The 20,929-nt window shown below is 41.0% G+C and overlaps 1 long non-coding RNA gene across 1 annotated transcript; it reads left to right on the top strand.

The window, feature by feature from the left end:
- The first annotated feature begins 533 nt into the window (after window positions 1-533).
- On the top strand, window positions 534-3,115 carry LOC145398621 (uncharacterized). The gene is made up of 2 exons (XR_013897163.1): window positions 534-569; window positions 2,781-3,115. It is a non-coding gene; the product is annotated as an uncharacterized LOC145398621 (long non-coding RNA).
- The last annotated feature ends 17,814 nt before the right edge of the window (window positions 3,116-20,929 follow it).

The following is a 20,929-nucleotide window of genomic DNA, read 5'->3' on the forward strand; positions in this document are numbered from 1 at the left end:
TGAACGCAAAGTAAGAAAGTTTGTTCTTGCCTCCTGTGGCCCAGTATTGTTTGTTAATTTTAATAAATGGAACAATGAATGAATGAACTTACATGGTACAGGAAAGACTAGTACAGTAATCCCATTTGTTCACTGCTCTATGGTGTAGGTAAACAAGGAGAGAGAGAGAGAGAGAGAGAGAGAGAGAGAAATTAAAAATGTTTATGGAATGTTAGCGTGAATGTCAGAGCCGTGCACAAAGAATAGATAATGACTGAAACCTATTTTTTTTTTTTTTTTTTTTAATAGCATCTCCTTCAGGCATTGGGTATGTTAAACCTGAAAAATATGATCCCTGATAAACTTGATATACAGTTGCCATATACAGAACCTAATACATTGCATTTATCCACAGCTTTAGTAGCACGAGTGATCAACAAGGAGATTCTGGGAGAGTACACACGCTTCGACATCCAGGTCTCAGATGTGTTCAAGAGGACGAGGGCGGACAGAGTGAGGCGAGGCGGGGACCAACTTTGGGTTAAGAATGAAGACCTCACTTGCAGATGTCCTGATATTAGGATGGGAGGGTTAGTGGAAGGAGTAGAAACATATTACAGATATGGCAGAGCAAAAAATAAATAAATAAAAAGCAACTACCTTTCCTTTGTCTCTTTGTACTTATTCATTAGAATTGCCAAGAAAGTAACTATATGTTGCGCATGAATTTATTCCTTCATATTCACTACTCTCCCTTATCTGCTATCCAAAACTCTCTCGAAAGATTTCAGTGCAGTATCTGATGTAGCAGTTTCAAACCTCTTTAGTTACCCCATGTAGAGAATCACCCTTCCCCTTATAAATGCTCGTGGTCACACTGCTCAAACCAGTTGTTTGTTATAGAGCACTCACAGTGCATTAATCTGATCGACTTCTAGTCACCACGACATTCCCAGAAGTTTTCATTATTCCAGCTACCATACTAGACACTCCAGCAACATATTCCATTTTAATTTTTATCACTACCTTTACAGTTCTAAGATAGTCGGTAGCCTGGGACCTAATTCTGGTTTAGCCATCCCTAGACTGACCCTGTTCTTGTCAGCCCTCACATTCAGGAGATGTAATATTCTCCTCATGTATCTTAGCTTTTGATACATCTGGTTACTATCTTACAGACCCGTAGCCAGGGGGGTGGGGGGTTGAAAGGGTCGGACAATCCCCCTACCTGCCTAAAGGTTCACTTTTACAAGGTCTTTTTTTCTTCTTCCTTTTTTTTTTTTTTTTTTTTTAATAGCGGTGCAAAAAGAGTCACTGTCTGTTTTTCAGAAGTTTTGTGCTGTTTCTCAGCGTCACTTATGCGTACACCTAGACCTCCATAGTATGCATACAGCAGACTTTTGACCAGCCGGCTGCTGTGCAAGTCCAGATTCAGCAGAAAATGACCCCCTCCTTCGAAAAGTCTGGCTACAGGCCTGCTTAACCTCATCATTCTTCACACACTCTTCACTAACAGTATTCCTGTTTCTCCCACCATCGGCGTAGCATGTATAAATTCATTAATCCTACCATAGAAACTATTAACGTGTATACTAAACGTTCTTGAGATGTTATCTTAACCTTTTACCAGTAAACCTTTCTTCTGGCTCTGCACTTATTTTGAAGTATGCTTCCCTGTCACTATCCTTTTACCGTTCCCTAAAGAGTCTTCCTTTCTCTCTCAGTACAGTACTACATTAGCCTCCTCATTCCATTAAGACTCTTTGTCTTGTCAGACCACGGTTTACTGAGTGGCTTTCAGGAGATCCTTTACAGCAACATATTGCTCATAACTGTCACCAGTTGTGGCAGCATGTCTTGTCATCCTGAACACATTCTTGCATAGAAAGCTTCCGTCACATATTTGTATTTTTTTCCACCGCACATTTTCTCAGCAACATAATGTATATAAAAAGTGCAGCTGTAAATATTCTTCATCAGCAGTAACTTTTAACCACTGACTCATATCCTGTTTAACTTCCTAAACGAAAAATTGTTAGTCTGACTACTGACACTTCCCAGACTCAAATGTTATTGGTCTACAGATCCTTCACTCTCTTTTCTTAAATGAAGTACTGTATTATAGACTCATAATCTGTACCTTCCAAAATGTAAACATTTTCATCCACTCTACACTCCTAGTTCCATAACCCTATTTTCCTGTATCTCTTCATATCTTAGAGCTTGTGTCCTTCATACCTGTTAAAATCACCACCCAGTATCACCAGATTGTGTGGAGTTCATATACCATGGTTGCATCAGCAGTGTTTCAGTTTTTTTTTTTTTTTACTAGAGGCATACTGTTGGCTAATTACTCACCTTGTACCCTTAGCTTCTTTGCTTTGGTGATGTCATTCTTTCCTGTTCTTGGCAGCAGCATATGAGTATTGATTACTTATCATAGAAGGGGCCTTTTGTGTTGTTGGGTTTATGGACACGAGATGAACTGTATTTGCAGAATGTTGCCTGTGACTTCAATTACTACACAGTACAGGTACACTGAAAATGCAGCCACCATACATATTTAAGAATGTACAGTACAGTGGATGTAATGTCAGATCTAGGTCTTATCATAACTAACACTTACTCATTATTTTCTTTAGCAGAAAACCCTAGTAGGTGTACAGTACATTTATTGTTAAACTGTTGGTGACAGCCTAGATTGTTGGACAAATTTATAGATATGTAACACATTTGTTCCTTGCATTGCTGAGATCTGTCATAGCTGGAGAGAGTAAATTAATGGTATCACTTCCTTCCAGAGAGTACCTGCTTTTGGGCCGGAAAGAGCGAAAGCAGCGTCCTGGCCTTGTCATCAACCGCCACTCTGTCGTCATCCGCTGGCGCAACAACAAACAGATGCGCATGCGCCGGTTCCTCAAGAAAGCCTCCAAGAAATGTCGACCGTCAAGATACTGAGACGACACAACCACTATCAGCTAACTTGAGGCTCCAGCTGGCAGTGGGAACAGCTTCGTCTCACCTTTATTGTATTATGCAAACACGACGGCAGGAAAAGTGCAAGGAGGATGTCGGGCGCACTTGGGTTGCGACCTCAGTGCTTGGGTTGTCTTTGTCCGTATTCCGTGAACATTTTGCTGTACTGTGTAAAAGGTCGTGTATATTGGAGTGGTGACTTCTGACTCTTAGTAATAAGGTGGGCTGTGCAGCATATCACTCACTTAGCTTAACAAGTAGAGTAGATCAGCGAGTGTACTGCCGACCAGACAATTACGTTGTATCAATGTTCACCCATGTTTATGAGTTGATGATGGCCTATCAGCCATCATAGCTCTTTACCGCTTAACGCTCTCTCATAGTGTACTTTATCACTTGTGTACATAGATCATTTTATGTGTTCATGATATGGATCATGTTCAGAAATTTATCAACATTTTATTTCTCTTTAGTCATCACCTCCTCTTGCCTGTGCACAGCCAGGAGTCAGACCTGAAGAAATGAAGGTGCAAGAGTCCAGGAGGGCCAGAGTTGATTGGGCATCCTAATAAACAGGCTGGGCTGTGAACAAGGCAAGGGGATGCTGGTTGTCTTGGTTTAACAGCCAGATGGGAGCTGCTGCTCCCATCCCAGAAGTTCCTAATTTGACTGGGGCCGCTCACTAAGAATGGTTTTGGAAAGTATTTTATATATCCCATCCATCTGATATTGTCATGTAAAAATACAAACTGTATAACATTCTGTCAACTTAGTCCTGGACACTGATATGTATAGGAATCAGCTTATGTCTGCTGTGATGAGCAGCATATTAATATTTTTTTATATGAAATTAATATATACTTGTATAACTGATAAGTGTCCTATATTTTTTGGTAAAACATATGCGTGTATCATTTTAAAGATAAGAGTGTAATAGTGACCTATAACTGCTGAGGTCCAGGACTGATGATGGAATACTGTAGGAGGCTGGTGCACCGCTGTACAGTACACGTTACATAGTATGGGTACTTAAGTCACCTTCTTTGGAAGTGACCACTATGCGGACTCTGTTGTGAGGCACCACTCAGATGCCATGACATGTCTCTCCACCCTTAGACCCAGTGTTTATTTTCAGTCAACAGAAAGCTGAAAACTGGTGGGATAATTTTAATAGGCCCTTTATAGTGAATTTTATCCTGAAATTCATGGGAAGGGCTGTGCTGTGGACAAGGGTGGCATTGCTGGCCTTACTTCAGAGCACCTTGCTTTCTTGTGTCTCATGCCTTCTCATACCTCACTCCTTATTTCAGTCAGTTTTAAAATTTGTTGTTTGCAGTAATGATGGCATGGTAATGTTGTCGGATGATGCCGAATATTAATGTACTTGTAAAGATATGGATGCGAGCTTGATATTGTCAAGTCATAGGAATATTTGCATTTAGAATCTGTATCATCATAAGATTATGTTAGTAAGGAGGTGAAAAGCTAAACAGACCAAATGCTGAATGGTTTAGTTTGAACAAGACAATGTTTCTGACTCAACATTATACTGCAGTGTACTTCATTTTTATTTTTTTCAGTTTCCTTTTCAGCACTCCTGCTCATTTTCTACATAACATTAACTTCTTTTTTAATATTTGTCAAAATATCAGTTTTGAATATGGGAGTTCTGTTGGAGCAACATCCAGACATGAAATTGCTTGTGATTCCATGCATATCAAGAGATCGATTACGTTCTGGGACCAAATTATGGACTGAGTTATGATTATTGAACAGTGATGACAGTAGAACTTAATATCATGAAGTTGTAATGGCAATAGGTGTAGTATCATTTTATTCCTGGGTTCAAACTGCAGCCTAAGCAGTAGGACATACATATTGGTCCTAGAGCGAGATAAGGTGTTGCTGAAAATAGAGTAAGTTGTTAAGTGATGCAACCACAAATAAAACCGTAATTGGTGTAAGACTCATGCATACTGTCTTGGAGATTGGCCTGGTGGAAGTGTTACCATATCTCAGAAGGAGTGAAATGCATGCTGGTTTGCATAGCTTCATAAACAGTTTATTAGTTCATTTATTTAATTATTTTCTCTTGAACTAATGATTACACTTTCAGGTGTACCTTTGCTGATCTTAAGACATGCATAAAATATCCAAAGCAAGTAATCTTTTCACTTACAGTGCCACCTGAGAACTAAGCCAAACAAGGCAGGATCCTGCCCTTGATAGCCTCTTTTTTATTGTCATGATTCTAATCAGTTTTTAAAGTCACAGTGTGCAAGATGTCTGCAGGATTACAGTTAGTTTCTACTTGACTTTACGTAAATAGTATTGAACACACACTGCTGTCATTAATGTGTCCTATACTTAGGTGAAACTTCATTATATGTAAATACTCAGGTTTATACGAAACTGTGGAATGTAATGTCTCATCATTTAAGCAAAAACTAAGGTAATTATAAGTGGGATATGAGTGAAGGGACAGCTTGTGTGGCATGGTTAGGGAGGACTGGTCATACAGTTGATGGATCACTCTAAGCCAACAAGAGAATATTTTCCTAATCATTTGGTTATGAACTGGAAACACAATGTGTATTTGAGTAAACAGTGTAGATGTGTTTGCAGTATAACAGTTGGATCATAGTAGTCCAATTTGCCATACAGTTCGTAAGTGAAGCACAGAATACATCAGTGCAGGAGTCAGGAAGCAGGTGTAATGAGCCGGCCAAGCTCTCCCAGGTACTATCTTCTTTTATTCATTGACTGTGTATCTTGTACCTAATTCTTGAGAGAACTTAAAGTCCATTCTAGTTTAAATTGCACTCAGCCCTGACTCATCATTCTAATGTGCCTATACTGCTTCACTCTGATTCCATCACTCATAACTTGGGTTTGAGGTACAGGTGATGATTTTATAGTGAAGGAGTGTGAGCAGGTGTTGAAAGTGTGTCATGACTAAGTGTAATTCTAATTTGAAATGAATATTATGTAATTCTCATTGTAGGGTATATGAATAATATTGTAAATGATTTTTTTCAATGAAATATGTGTGAGTGTTGTACATGTAGCATTTTAAGTCTGCAGAACTGTGTTTGTGTTAGCTTTGTAAGTGGAGGCAGGGAGCTGGCCAAGGGTCGTGTTCTCATTGGTGAGGGAGGCTTCCTAGCACCTGTTCCTTACCAGTTTATTACTGCACATGGCACATTAATATTTTTTTGAATGCCATATATCTAAATCATCATCATCCAGACCTCCTTTCCTACCCCAAGGTGGGGTGAGGTAGGTTGAGAGGGCCAGGAAAAAAATTAGGTACCCCTGTTTGCCTAGTTGAATGAGACACACTCCCATTCACCCAAAGTTCAAGCTCCTAAAATCCTGGCTCTAACTAATAGGTAAGAAAACAAAGTCATTTTATATTAAAAGGCTACAAATAACATCCATTAGAATAACAGTGTGTAATATGCAGAATTAATCATTTAGGACATTGATTTCAAGAGCCTCCTAAGCTCACGAGAATATTTTCCTAACTGCCAAGCTCAGACACCCCTGGGTCCATATTCATAAACTTTTCTTTAGCTTAAGCTGTGTATATGATTGCTTGTTTATACTTTCACCTTTACTTATACAGCTACCAAACCCCTCACAGCGAGTGCTTATTAAAGTGGAAAATATACCCAGTCATAAATTTTTCTGGTTATAGTTAACTGCTATGGAAATTTGTTTATTAAGAAAGTTAGAATCCTTTGTAAACATGACCCCTTAACCACTTCTGTTCTCTCTAAATAATTAAGCAACAGTAAGGTTCAGCAGTGCCATTCATTCTAGTACAGCACTTGCTCAGGAGCAAATCTAGCTTTTGTTAATGGTTTGACTGCCGGGAATTTTTTCAACTGAACAAATGTCTCTAATGTCACTTTATGCAAAATTCCTTGGTGTACCAGTAGCAAAGAAAGATTTACTTGAAATAGTTGCTAAAGCCTTTGACTGCTAGGATTTTTCAGTTGAACCAGATCATCTAGTGTTAGCCTGAGTAATGTACTCATGTGTTCTACCTGTAGTAAAGGGATTAAAAGCGAAGGTCCATATTTCTTTTTCAAGATACAGGTAACATTTCTGCAAGCTAAATATTTAAGTGCATTCAAAGAGTACATGCCTCAGTCATCACCTATATCAGACAATGCAGATCACCACCAAAATTTAATGAGCTCTTCATTGGCCCATGACCCACATATCCAAAAAAAAAATTTCACTGAAATCCATCAGTAAGTTATTGAGATTCAGTGTGGAAAAACAGACTAACAGGTGAATACATGACTTCCTCGGACTTCGTTAACAGATGTAAAAATAATAAAAGGGTGTAGCCCATCAGGTGTACTATACACTTAGGGTACACAGTATATTTTACAACAATTTGCTTAAAAGCCTGGGCAATAAGGTCAGATTCATAGGAAAATGAATGTTCATACATTTATATGTGTGCTGCTTTTAATCCAGTAATTTGGCATATGTGTTGCAGTGAAAAATAAGGCACAAATGAAAATGGGGGATCTGGATTTTCTCCCCTCCCCCCTTTGGATCTGGCAGTGTTACTTAGTTAGTGGACATTAAATCTCTCAGTGTGATGATGCATATGTAATTTCATTCATGCTACCTTTCAGTTTGAAAAGGGGTTCATAGAGACTATTCCTAATCTTGTTACTAAAAATGGTTTCTGTAGAATAAACAGGCAAGGGCAGCAATAACAAATTTTAAAAATACATCATTTGTTGCAAGGGGTTAAGATGAAGACAGTTGCTGGAAAGGGACACTTTCACATGGTGGCACTGTGTCAATACATAATTGGGAAACCCCACTTCCGAGTTATATAAACATCCCCCATTTCCCTCCCTGTATCCAGAAGGATGATGGTGGACTGCAAGAGAAAGTCCACTTCATTGTGCTATCCACTGGTTTCATATCTAGATGAGCCTGAGGTCACAACAACAACAACATCAGGAAGGTGAAAGGTAACAGTACTATTTGCAGAAGCATGTGGGTATTTTGGTTGGTCAGTAACTAAATTAGCTTGCAGCAAGAGGCAGCTTGGCAGTGTTGAGCCATTGGTTTTGTAAGCTCTCATCCTCACTTTTCCCTCTCCACCCATTGTCCACCAGATGGATATCTTTATTTTTGTCACTGTACAGTTTATTTTATAACGATGTATATTTGCATAATTATGTATGTGTAAAAATCTATCTCGCATAATACAAATTTTTATGTTGTGCCAAACATTCTCCATAATAACTTAGGGAGTAAGGTCCATGTTATTAAAACTGAGAGCATGAAGGTGTGCATGAGCCCCAAATTTCCATCGATTATTTCTGAAGCATGAGATGATGATAGAATGTCTGAACTTTCTGTATTGGTGCTGACTACACCATGTAATATAGGATTCAGGTTAATCACATCTAATAAATAAAGGTGTTCTGTGAATGATTCACAGTTTGGGGCTTGCTTATGCCTTTGTTCACTCAGTTTTTAATAATACGACCACAAGTGCTGTGTTCCAGGACTGTGGCACTGGGGGACTTCCGGTATGACAGAGGGTCATATTCCAAGTGGCTTTGGAGATTTCATAGTATCTACCTTAGCAATTTAATCTGCACATTCATCCTCCTCGTCCTATTTCACAACACCTTTTAAGCAGTTTAATCAGCACATTTGTCATCATTATTCTCATTCATGTTATTGATGCAAACTTTGTACACTAAATTGATAACACATAAGAGAACATGCATGTGTAATATGCAAAATACAATGCACTGTTAAGGAAGAGGTCTTATGAAGTCGTTTTTGCCACCTAGAATGTGCCCCTTATTGTTATGCCTCACCCTCACACCTGCTGTTAGAAGCTGTATTGTCATTGGTCAGAGAGGATTTCCAACATCTCTTTCCTAATAATTTACTTTGCATTCTAAACCTCACTCTTTTGTTTGTTACTTATGTCTTTTAGATATTGACATAGTTGCAAGAGAATATTAATGTGCCATATGCAGGAATGCACTGATAAGGAAGAGGTGCATGGGAGCCTCCTTAACTGAGGAGAATACAGGCCCAGCCATGGGGTTTGCAGGTGCTGTGGCTGTAGTTGGTGGTCTTAGGATTGTATTGTTGAAGCTGAGAGCATGAAGGCATTGACAAGCCTCGAATTTTTTATGATAATTTCTGAATCATGTGATTATGATGGAACATGTCTGACTTTTCTGTGCCATCGTTGACTGCACCCTGTAATATAGGATACAGGCTGATCACATCTAACAGTACCAGTGCTCTAGAAATGACTCAAAAATTACGGGTTGCTTAAGCACAAAGTTTTAATAATATGATCCTTACTGCTGCACTGTGGACACACCTAAACCAGAATACGGACATGTGTGTTTCAAACATGGTGTGTTGTGACAGGAGTGACAACAGCAGGAGCAACAAAATTTGGTCTCAGTAGACTATTTTGATGAATATTTTCATATGGTTAATAATGTTCCACAAGATCATTATTTGTCTGCCAAATGTACTTCAGCTTATTGCAGGTGTCCCCAAGCTGAGCCTGTTATGCAGAATTGCAGTATAGTTGGGGACAAAATTGCACCTATATTTCACCTCTTCTTCTCACTTCCCCGTGCTTGCTAAAATTCTTAAGTCGAACTGAGAGAGGCTTGGTATGTTTCTCTGACCATAGATGATTCTCTGATATGATGCATGAGGAAGCAATGTGATGGCCATGCCCTAAGTATGAAGTAGACACAGTGGAATAGTCTAATATGCAAGGGAGGAAAGCAATAGGCATGTGCCTCAAGCATGTACTGTAGTAGGTGCCGTTGAATAGTAGGTGAAATTCTGTCCCCAGCTGTACAGCAGCAGTGGGTTTGTATTTTTGGTTAGCTTCAGAGATTTATTAACACTTCTCCCTTGATTATTTATTTTCCACATAACACCTTAATATCCTCATGTTTGCTGTTAATGCAAACCACATCAGTAAGAAAATAAATAACATGCAGTACAAGAGGATGTTAAAGTGTAATATGCTTAATAAATTGCTAAGGAAGAGGTGCCACTCAGAATACAATCCAGTGTCCAGCACTGAGGCTATGGTCAGGTCTGGGTTCACCAGACTGCTTGCTGGCCACCTTCACACTCACTTGCCAGGGAGTAACATTATTATTTTTGTATTGATTTTTTTCTTATCATATGCAAGTCCTCGTTATATGTCACCTTTATTTTTATTTAAATTTTATGGAAGAAGGGTGGTAGCAAAGAGGAATATTTGGCTGCCAAGCAGAGGGCTAGAAGAGAGGTATACAGGGCAAAGTCTGAGTCACAGAGACTATTGCTTGATAACCTAAATCATGGGGAAAGGAAAATATGATATTTAGGGTGGCAGGTCAGGTGAAGAGGGATAATTGGGATATTATAGGTGAGCAGTGTGTGAAGAATGATGAAGGAAGGGTAGTGGTGAACAGTGAGGATATTAAAGATGCATGGAGAGAGCATTATAACTGGTTGTTGAATGAAGAGTTTGACTGGGACAGGGAAGGTTTGGAGCCAGCAGATCCAGTGTCTGGCCCTTGGCCTTTGATTGATGCTGCTACTGTGAGTGAGGCAATAGGCAGGATGAAGGTGGGGAAGGCAGCAGGTGTGTCTGGGTTGACTGCCAAAATGTTGAAGGCCTCAGGCGATATAGGGGTGAGGTTAGTCACTGACCTGATAAATAGGATTATTTATGAGTGTGTTGTCCCAGATGATTGGCTGAAGAGTGTAATTGTAAATGTGTATAAAGAGAAGGGTGATGCCCTGGAAAGAGGAAATTATAGAGGTATAAAGCTTTAGATCAGATAATGAAGGTAATGGAGAGAGTTTTAGAAGGTATAATTAGAGAAAGAGTGAATATTGATGAGATGCAGTTTGGGTTTATGCCAGGTAGGGGGACCACTGATGCTATATTCATTGTTCGACAGCTTCAGGAAAAATATATTGGTAGGAGAAGAGATCTTTATTTTGTTTTTGTTGATTTGGAAAAGGCCTTTGACAGAGTCCCTAGAGAGGTGGTGAAGTGGGCAATGAGAAAGCTTGGCTGGGAGGAGTGGCTGGTTATGGTGGTTATGGCTATGTATGTGGGTGCTCATACCCAGGTAAGAGTGAATGGAGATTTGAGTGATGAGTTTTCCGTGAATGGTGGTGTGCATCAGGGGTCAGTCTTGAGTCCCATGTTGTTTATCATGGTACTTTAACCCCTTTCACGTGACTTGAGAAATGGACTCCTGTGGGAGTTGTTGTATGCTGATGATTTGGTGTTGATTGCAGAGAACGAAAGGGAGGCGGAGGAAAGGTTTAGGAAGTGGAGAGATGGTATGGGGCACAAGGGTTTAAGGGTAAATGCAGATAAAACAAAAGTGATGATATCTAGGGTTGGTGGTGGTACTGTCAAAGACGAGGGAGAGTGGCCATGTGCAGTTTGCCACAAGGGCGTGGGAAGTAATTCCATCTTGTGCGGTGTTTGTGATAAATGGGTGCATAAGAGATGTAGTGGTATCAGAGGTAGACTGCGAGATAATGCTGATTTTATGTGTACGGCATGTTGGGGTGAGCAGGTGGAGATTGTCAGACGTGAAAGGATTGAACTTGCTGGTGAATCTCTTGAGTGTGTGGAAGAGTTTTGTTACTTGGGAGACATGTTGTGTGCTGGAGGTGGGGCTGGAGCTAGCTCTGTGGCTAGGGTGAGAAGTGGTTGGAAGAAGTTCAGGGAGCTCTTGCCTCTCCTGACATTGAGAGGACTCTCCCTACGTGCTAAGGGGTCTTTGTATGCAGCATGTGTTAGGAGTGTAATGCTGTATGGTAGTGAGACCTGGGCAGTGAAGGAGGAAGATATTCGCCGGCTCAGATGTACAGAAATGACAATGATTAGATTGATGTGCAGTGTGTCCCTGCTTCCAAGGCCTTGAGGGGCTGGGTTTACGATGGAAGAGTTGAGAGGTAGGATGGGACTGGAGTGTATTGGTGTTGTGATGAGGAGAGGTAGATTGAGATGGTTTGGACGTGTGGAGAGGATGGGGGATGATAATTGGGTGAGGAAGGTGAGAAGTGTTAATATTGTGGGTGGGGTTATGAGGGGTAGACCAAGAAAGAGGGTAGACCAAGAAAGACATGGGACGAGGTCATTAAGTGTGACCTCAGGGTTAAGGGACTGAACAGGGAGGCTGCAATGGATTGTGCAGCGTGGAGAGCCGCCATTAGGTGACCAAGGCCGACACATGCAAGCATGTTGGAGCCTTTAAAAATGAAAACGAATCCTGGTGACATTCGTTCATGGGAATTATTACAACCTTTAGACAATTTTAGTCAGTTTAGGAAAGCATCCTAATAATGATGGGGTTAATGAAGGCCAAATCTAATCTTAACTGTGAAAATCTGCATGTAGCTGATTAAAATTGCCTGAAGGTAGTCCATCATCATCATCATCATCATCATCTAATCCTGGTTTGCCCCATGAGGAAAGTGGGAACCCAAGGCTAGGCAAGGTGGTCCTGACATTTAAGATGAGTGACCAGCCTCACTCATCCTTGAGTGGCATTATGTTAGCAGTAAACCCCACCCACCCTTTGGATATAAGCCTGCACAGGCTCAGTCTGATTGGAGAGCCTTAATTACCCACTAAAACACTAGGTGTCATAATATAGTTATATGGTTACCACCCAGCTTAGTAATTGGTTTCCTGCTGTACAGGAAACCATTTGGCTTGTCACTCAGTGTAGTCATCCATAGGCAGAAGGAAGAGGAAAGAATGAAGGAAAAAAAAGACAGAAGAGGGAGTGTAGAGTCACCCATAGGCATAAGGAAGAGGAAAGAAGGCAGAGAGGAAAGAGCAGTCACCTGAGAACAGCACTACATCGAATGAGTGGATGGTGAGCACCCCCACCAACCACAATAGTAAAATAGAATATAATTATGTCATCAGCTTGAAGGGGCTAACCATTTCACTCCAGTGATGTAATTTTAATTTCATTCTTGCTACCTTCAGATGATTGTTTTTAGCATCAGAAAGCTTTTGAACTGGTGTGGGGTTAGATATTGCCATCATTAACCCATTCAAAGAAGCTTTTGAAGAGTTGAATGAAAGTGTCTGGATGTAGCAAAAGTAAAATGAAAGAGTCATAGTCAGAGTGAAGGGGACTTATTCCTCAGTCAGTTCCAGAAATACTGCCACTTAAGCATAACTTACAAGAAAAACATGCACCATATCTTTGGTTTTCAGTTTAAAAATGTTTTGAGGCTAGCCTAGTTGGAAGGAAGGAGGGGAGAGAGAAAAGATTATTTGGTGAGGAACAAAGCTTCATTGATACCTATAAAGCTGAATTTGCCATTTCCTCTAGTTTACTGGACCAAATTTATAAAAAAAAAGTTATGATATTAAGGCACACATCTCTGACATATAACGAGACCCACCTGTAATTATATGGATAGCTTTAATTTCAGGGATAACACTGTTTGTGGTTAGTCCTCATTTAAAGTTGTGTCAACACCTATTGACATAAAATAACCAGTACTTGTTTTGAAGCCAGAAATTAGTGTACTCCACTACTCTATTTTTTTATGTTTTCATCAACTCAGTCTTAAACCAGGAGCATGCTCCACAGGTTGTTTATCTCCACACTTCGTAGACTGTAAGTGAGGACTGACTGATGCTTTTAACCCACCACTCATGAACCTGAAGCATGTTTGACTTTACATAGCAGCTTGCCGCACTCATCCCAGGTTCGTATTCTCAGCTGTCAAGGAGGATTGCAAACATCTCTCCCATACCAGTATATTTCTGCATATGGCACATTAATCATCTCTTGCATGTTATACTGTATATGCAATCTGTGTTGGTATTTTAAAACTGTATAATAACAGTAAAGGGCAGATAGGGATAATCTGCAAAATGAATCACTAATGATGAGGTGTTTGCCTACTAAGTTAACAAGATTGTGCGCCCTATGACTTTAACTGAGGACTAATTGTATATATGGTGAAGTTCCCAAGCCAGTGTGATGTGAGGTGGCTGCCGGCTGTCAAGGCAGGCAGGGTGGCGTCCTCCCTCTCCGCACCAGTCATTTACTGTCTCCTTGGCGCTCTGTATATATTTACTGACCTTTATCTCTATTTTATATTTAAATGTGCCACGTGTACCACAGATGATTCGTTATATCAAATAAATGTATTCGTATTAGATCGGCAAATTTTTGTCACACCGATTTTATGTTTTTACCTAACATACCTGTTGCACACATGAGTGCTCTCTGTTTTATGGGACAGTTCTCTGATGCATGCAGGGAGATGAAGGATTGGCCTTTGTGCCATATACTGATATGATGCATTAGCCCCATTGCCTTCATATAATTTTTTTTTATGCCTGGTAATCTGTCGAGTTAATACCTGGACTGAATAGCCTAACTGGAGTCCCTCATACAGTACTCCTGTTGGGGCAAAAAAGGATTAGATGAGAGAGAGTTTGTATTTTCTTTGTATGTTACTGTATAGTGCATAGGCCAAATATTCTTTATACTGTATTCTGTTAATGCTATTCACTGTTTTTTGCCATATTATTTTCTTATTTTGTAATTAGGAGGGATTTTGAAGGCATGAAGGATGTGTGAATGATTATTTGGCCCATCATATGGTACATACTGTTTAGTTAGTTCTGCCTTAGTAGTTTTTCTTTGTTTCTGAACCCTACCTCAATCCTTAGAATGATTACCATCAGGATATCGGGCACAGTTATGGATATTCACAAATAAGTGAAAGCTGGAGAAAAGCATCGAAGAACTAATTAGATGGGTACTCTGAAGAGTGTTTAGCTCAGGCTGAAGTGATTTTGGTCAGTTGTGCCTCATTATCTATCATGATGCAAGTACCATGCAGCACTACACTGCAAACAGTACACATGTCGCATAGTGTGCCAAATAATTTTTTAGTGGGTGTACATGGATCAAAATTTACCCATTTCATCCTTAAATTACTGTAAACGCCACCATAGGCACAGATAACCAGCATGATCCATTTGTTAGTATTTTTTAAAATAATTAGCAGAGAAAGAAACAAAGGGGATAGAATATGGTATAAATCTGCCATTGGTGATGAAGGTAATGACATTTCACATCCCTTCCAAATGCTTCACACCATCCTTAGTTGGAAAGGTCAGGATGATAAAAAGTGACATGGAAAGGGGACATTTTTGTCATAAGCCTTACTCCAGAATTGCCACCTTTACCGAGTAGTAGTAGTAATTATAACGAAAGCAGAAACACTAATAGGTGGTAGGTAGTGTTGACCATCATCCACTCACTTGATGCAATGCTGCCTACTTCTTCCTTCACCTTTATCATTGTTTTTATGTGTCTGCCCTACCCTCTTCCTATTTCTCCCATCTTTCCTGTCACTTTACTCTTCTTTCCTTTTCAGATGGCTTTACATTGAGTGACAAGCCAAATGGTTTCCTGTAAGCCAGGAAACCATTTACAACGCTGGATGGTAACCATATAACGAACACATGAGTTCCTACCCGTCAACAAGATGGGTTGGCGGAGGGTTGGTGCCCCTCCCTGTAAAACAACCAACTTAAACGGCCACCCCTTACGGGATTATGGCGTCTTGCTGTAGGTAGATAGATATACAGTAGACTTTGTTCACCCAAAGTTCAATTGATTAGATTGATGCTAGAATGTGATAGTAAGGATGAGAAACAGTTATTTCTAACACTTGAAAAAAAAAAATAAGTAGATCCCAGAAGTTTGAAATCCTAGTCTGTCCTGCATTAATTTCTCCCCATTACAAGGACCACTTCCGCAAACCCTCAACCTCTCCGTTTGTTCCATTGCTGGTAGTAATGTGCCACATCCTAGAAATGCATTAATCAGTACTTACGTTGACGTTGCTCTGTCGTGTAATTCATATGCCGTCCTATTTCGTACTAGCAATTTGCAGTAAGTGGTAGGTGGTGGTGACCATCATCTACTCGCTTGATGTAGTACTGACTACTTCTTCCTTAACCTTTGTCATTGTTTTTCTTCCTGCATTACTCTTCCTTTCCCCTCCCATCTTACCTGTCACTTCTTATTTTCTTTACAGGTGGCTTGGAATTGAGTGACAAGCTAAATGGTTTCCTGTAACTCAGGAAACCATTTATAACGCTGGGTGGTAACCATAAAACCAAACCATACGTGCTGCCTACGTGTCAAGTAGGTTGGTGGAGGGTTAGTGCTCCTCCCCGTAAAACAAATAACTCGAAGTGAAATGGCCACCCCTTCCGGGACTATGGCGTCTGGCGATAGAGTTTGCAGTAACCACCGAAAGTCTTATTCTCAGACTGCTCGCAGCAAGTTTAGGTTAATGCATGTTTGAGGGCACTGGTGAAACATTTGCTTTGGACACTAATAGCCTGTACCTTATTTTTTGTTGGCGTATAAGTTTTAGGCATGTAAAGTTTTGCTATTAATGTCTTACACAACCAATTAAAGAAGTTAAAGCCTGTAATTAACGTACTACAATATAGTAAGTGCCCCTCTGTATGAGCCATCTATTAAGGCAATATGAAAAAATAAGAGCTAAGTTATGGTACTCTGATGAAATGTTACTCTTCGTCTCAGTTATATTAACTGCTACACATTATAACCCTTTACAGCTGGAAATAAAGATTCTTGTTATACACTACTGTTTCAGTTGCAGAGTATGAGTAGGATGCAAGTGTGGGTTGTTTAAATAGCATTTTATTTTATATTTCCCGTTATCAGTACGTGAACTAAGTTTCTCAAGATGAAGTTTCCGAGATGCAGTTTGGATTTAAAGTTATGTCCCGTCATACAAGTAGAACTTATAGTACGTAGTTACAATTTTATTAAGTTTAGTCACTCAAGTCGATCCGTATTAAAACTTAAGTTTCAGTGAATGAGTTAGCCATTTATGCATACATAGTTATAAAAGGATCATCAATTACTTCATAATTATACACTGTTTTGGAGGTACCATGGAAAAGCAGAGACAGTTTGTACACTTTAATATTGTTTGAACCTTTGTCTGATTCTAAACATCTTTCATATTTAAACATTTACAGTGAAATGGGCATTAAGAAAATGCCCATTTGTTGCTCGTGTTTGGAGTACCTAATATCAAGGCCAGTTGACTGTGTACGCGAGCCGAACATATTTGTCCTTGAATGACAAGAGCTGGTAGTCTTATTGGCCTTTCCTTATATCACGCTGTGATGGACGATCTGTGTAATGCTGTGTTTTTAAGGCGACTTCTCGTCGTAAAAACACGAGCACTGGAACGGGGTCCTTTTACTAGACCGGATGTAATGCACTAACAAAGGAACAGGGCATAAAAAGAGACAGTATACCTTATCACATCTATTGCTTAAGTTCTACTCATTACAGTGTACATACAACGATATGTAGTACATAGGAGAACAGAGATACAATATTACACTCATCTGCATAGACTGATCCAATATATATTAACACGTGGCACAGGGCAGTCGTGGATATTCTTTACTGTTACTTGAATGGAATATTACCTCTGTGATTGTTAGTTTGAATTATTATTCAAGATAATAACAAATTGGGAAGTTTCACTTTGGATCACTGCGATTGGGAGTCTGTGTCTGAGATATTACTATAATAGAGGTAGGGTGCGGATGGCGACACTCGACACTGTCACCAAGTCGCGGGGGCACATCACCTGCCTTTCGGCTCACTCGCGCACCTACCTCTAGTTCCACAGAAAACTCCCTGGTTCCTTGATGCAGGGGGGGGACTGAGTTATTTAACACTTTACACTTCGTACCCTGGTTACACGAATTTCTGTTATGCCACTGTTTAATATATCTTATAAAACACTCACTGTACTTTGGATCACTGTCACTGTACTCTGGGTCACTGTCACTGTCTTACCCTTGTTTCCTGGGTTATTAAATCACTGGTACTTACTGTCAGGGAGGCTCCCTTGTCTGGGGCCTCGACCTGAGGGGCGGCTCCTTCCTAGGGCTGCGCTGGTGGGGTGCAGGGAGGCCCTGTGGTCTGGGGGCCTAGACCTGTTCGGGGGCCCTCGGGGCTAGGGCCGAACAGCCGGAGTAGTCGGGCCTGCTTCCTCTGCTTCCGGGGAGTGAGGGAGCCTGGATCTCCGTCGTTGTAGACTGCGGTGGAGGGCCTGGGCGTCCTGGGACTGCGGGTGTTCAGGGGGAGAGGCGCCGTCAGGGCTAGGCTGCGGCAGCGTTTCCTGTAGGGCTCAGACATGGCTAAAGAACTCCCGGGTGTGGGCAGCAAGTCCTTTATCGGGCCTTTGCCACCACTCTAGTGCCTCCTCCTGGCCTAGAAGCCTGGATGGCGACGAAGGGCTCCCCGAAGGGAAAAAAGAGGCTAAAGGAGACTCACGCTCTTCGTGGTTCCCTGAGTGTGTCCATAGGTCTGAGTCGGGGCTCTACTTCCCCTATTGTGTACTTTGGCTGTAGCCGTGAACTTGCCCGGCGTGCGGGGGACACCTATAGGGTGATCGAGGTCGCCCTTTCGCCGTGGCAAGGTACCGCCGGCGTGGTGCTCCTCCCGCAGTAGGAGACAAGCCGGAGTGAGGGGCTCAGGAGCCGCACTCTCTCCAATACGGACAGATCCTACCGTCAGGGAATTCTCCGCCCTGGTACGTGCCCCGGCCGAAACCGAGTGTCTGCCCGTACGGAAAGCGACTAACGGATGAACAGGTTCACCCGTCCGTTGCGGCAAGATACCGACCCCGGGACGCCGCTTCTGTAATTGGGTAGCGCTACACGTACGGTAGCAGGGTCTCTCTACCCTGGACCATATTCTGGCTGTAGCCAAAGAACAACTGGAGAGGGATGCACACAGGCAACTCACTCTCCTCAGCGTATTAAGGCCGGAGCCTGGGGTCACCTTCCCCTTTACACACACTGTCAGGCCGTAGCCTGTGTCTATCTCTCTCTCTCTCTCTCTTTTGGCCGTAGCCTTGGGCCTCTTCCTGCCCTAGAGGGTGTAACAAGACCGTCAATACGGTGTTACCTGGGACTGACCTCTTTTCAGTCCCACCCCTGGTTTGACGATCACTACCCCGCCCGCACAGTAATTCAGTTTCCCTGAACGCCTGGGGTTGGGGAACTTGCAGGGAATAGGGGCTCAGGGCCGGGATGCCCCGATGACCCTCTTGCCCGGGGTCACTAACCTCACCAGTGTGTCCTCCCGGGGTGGTGGTGGGGTGGCGGCTCGGTGGTGGAGTGGGGGGTGGTGAGGTGGGAGGTCCTGCGGCGGGCATTTTAATCTGCGTGAACTTCACCGTTGTTAGAATTTCCAGCAGCACTGCACTCACGATTCTAGTAAGATAAAAGTCATTTTATTCAAAATTATCATGTAATCTTAGTCAAAACATTCAGTCATTGGTGGTATCCAAGTTCATAACTGTTTACGAGGGATTGTTTGACAGCATTTACTATAACCGTGAAGTCTTGTATCATGTATGCTTTTATAGATTTAAATTTATAGCGTGTTAAGTTTATACTTCAAAAATCTAAGAATTGTCTGTACGATATCTAGTCGATATACCAGGCTTTGGTTTTCATTGCCTAGCTTTCATACTTAAGAAAAAAAAATTATACAATTCTACAACCCTAAATATGTAGTAATTACGTATACAGTGAAACGTATAATTATATAAAAATATTGAAAACCCACAAAACTGTACATACAACCTTTCTTATAGGGATGAAGAAGTGTTGCTGCTTGGAAGACTGGTTTGCTTCTGCTAGACTTGCACTTCTCCTCTTCCCTTCTCACCTCGCCCCCACCACACCACACCACCCTCCACCAATCGCAGGGCGCCTTACAACCGTGCCCAATCATTTTCAAGTTTACAAATCGCCAGCCAGTCCCCTCTCACCACACTACCCTTGTTAGCCAGTCTCGAGTTATTTATTTATTTACTTATTCTGCTTGCTAAGAATTCGTTAACTGGTATTTTCTTCTGGTTATTGTATTTTGGTGTTGGGTATTATTATTATTATTATAATTAGTAGTAGTAGTGGTAGTGGTGGTGGTAGTAGTAGTAGTAATAGAAGTAGTAGTAGTAGAAGTAGTAGTGGTAGTAGTAGTAGTAGTAGTGGTGGTGGTGGTGGTGGTAGTAGTAGTAGGAGTAGTAGTAGTGGTGGTGGTAGTAGTAGTAGTAGTAGTAGAAGTAGTGGTGGTGGTGGTAGTAGTAGTAGTAGTAGTAGGAGTAGTAGTAACAATAGTAGTAGTAGTAGTAGTTGCTGATGTTGTTTTTGTAGTAGCAGTAGTAATAGTTGTAGTAGTAGTAGTGGGATGAGTAGTAGTGGTAGTAGTATTGATAGTAGCCTAGTAGTGGTAGTAACAGCAGCAGTAGCAGCAGTAGTAGTAGTAGCAGCAGTGGGAATAGTAGCAGTAGTAGTAGTAGCAGCAGTGGGAATAGTAGCAGTAGTAGTAGTTGTAGTAGTAGTAGTAATAGTATTGACAGTAGTTGTGACAGTAGTAGTAGTTGTAGCATCATCATTATTATTATTATTATTATTATTTATTATATTCTTATAATAATATAATTATAATAATAATAATAATTATTATTATTATTATTATTATTATTATTGTTGTTGTTGCTGTTGTTGGTTTTTGTTATTATTACTATATTATTATTATTTATTATTATTATTATTATTATTATAGTGGTAGGTGGTGGCGACCATCATCCACTCACTCTATGTAGTGCTGCCTACTTCTTCCTTAGCCCTTATCATTCTTTTTCTGTGCCTTCCCTCCTCTCTTCCTATTTCTCCCATCTTTCCTGTCACTTGTTATTGCTTTTCTTTCCTTTACAAGTGGCTTTACATTGAGTGACAAACCAAAGGGTTTCCTGTAAACCAAGAAACCATTTCCAACGCTGGGTGGTAACCATA

This window comes from Coenobita brevimanus, chromosome 46 (assembly GCF_032717465.1).
Source record: "Coenobita brevimanus isolate Jiangsu-jjx chromosome 46, ASM3271746v2, whole genome shotgun sequence".
In the NCBI taxonomy this organism is placed as follows: domain Eukaryota; kingdom Metazoa; phylum Arthropoda; class Malacostraca; order Decapoda; family Coenobitidae; genus Coenobita; species Coenobita brevimanus.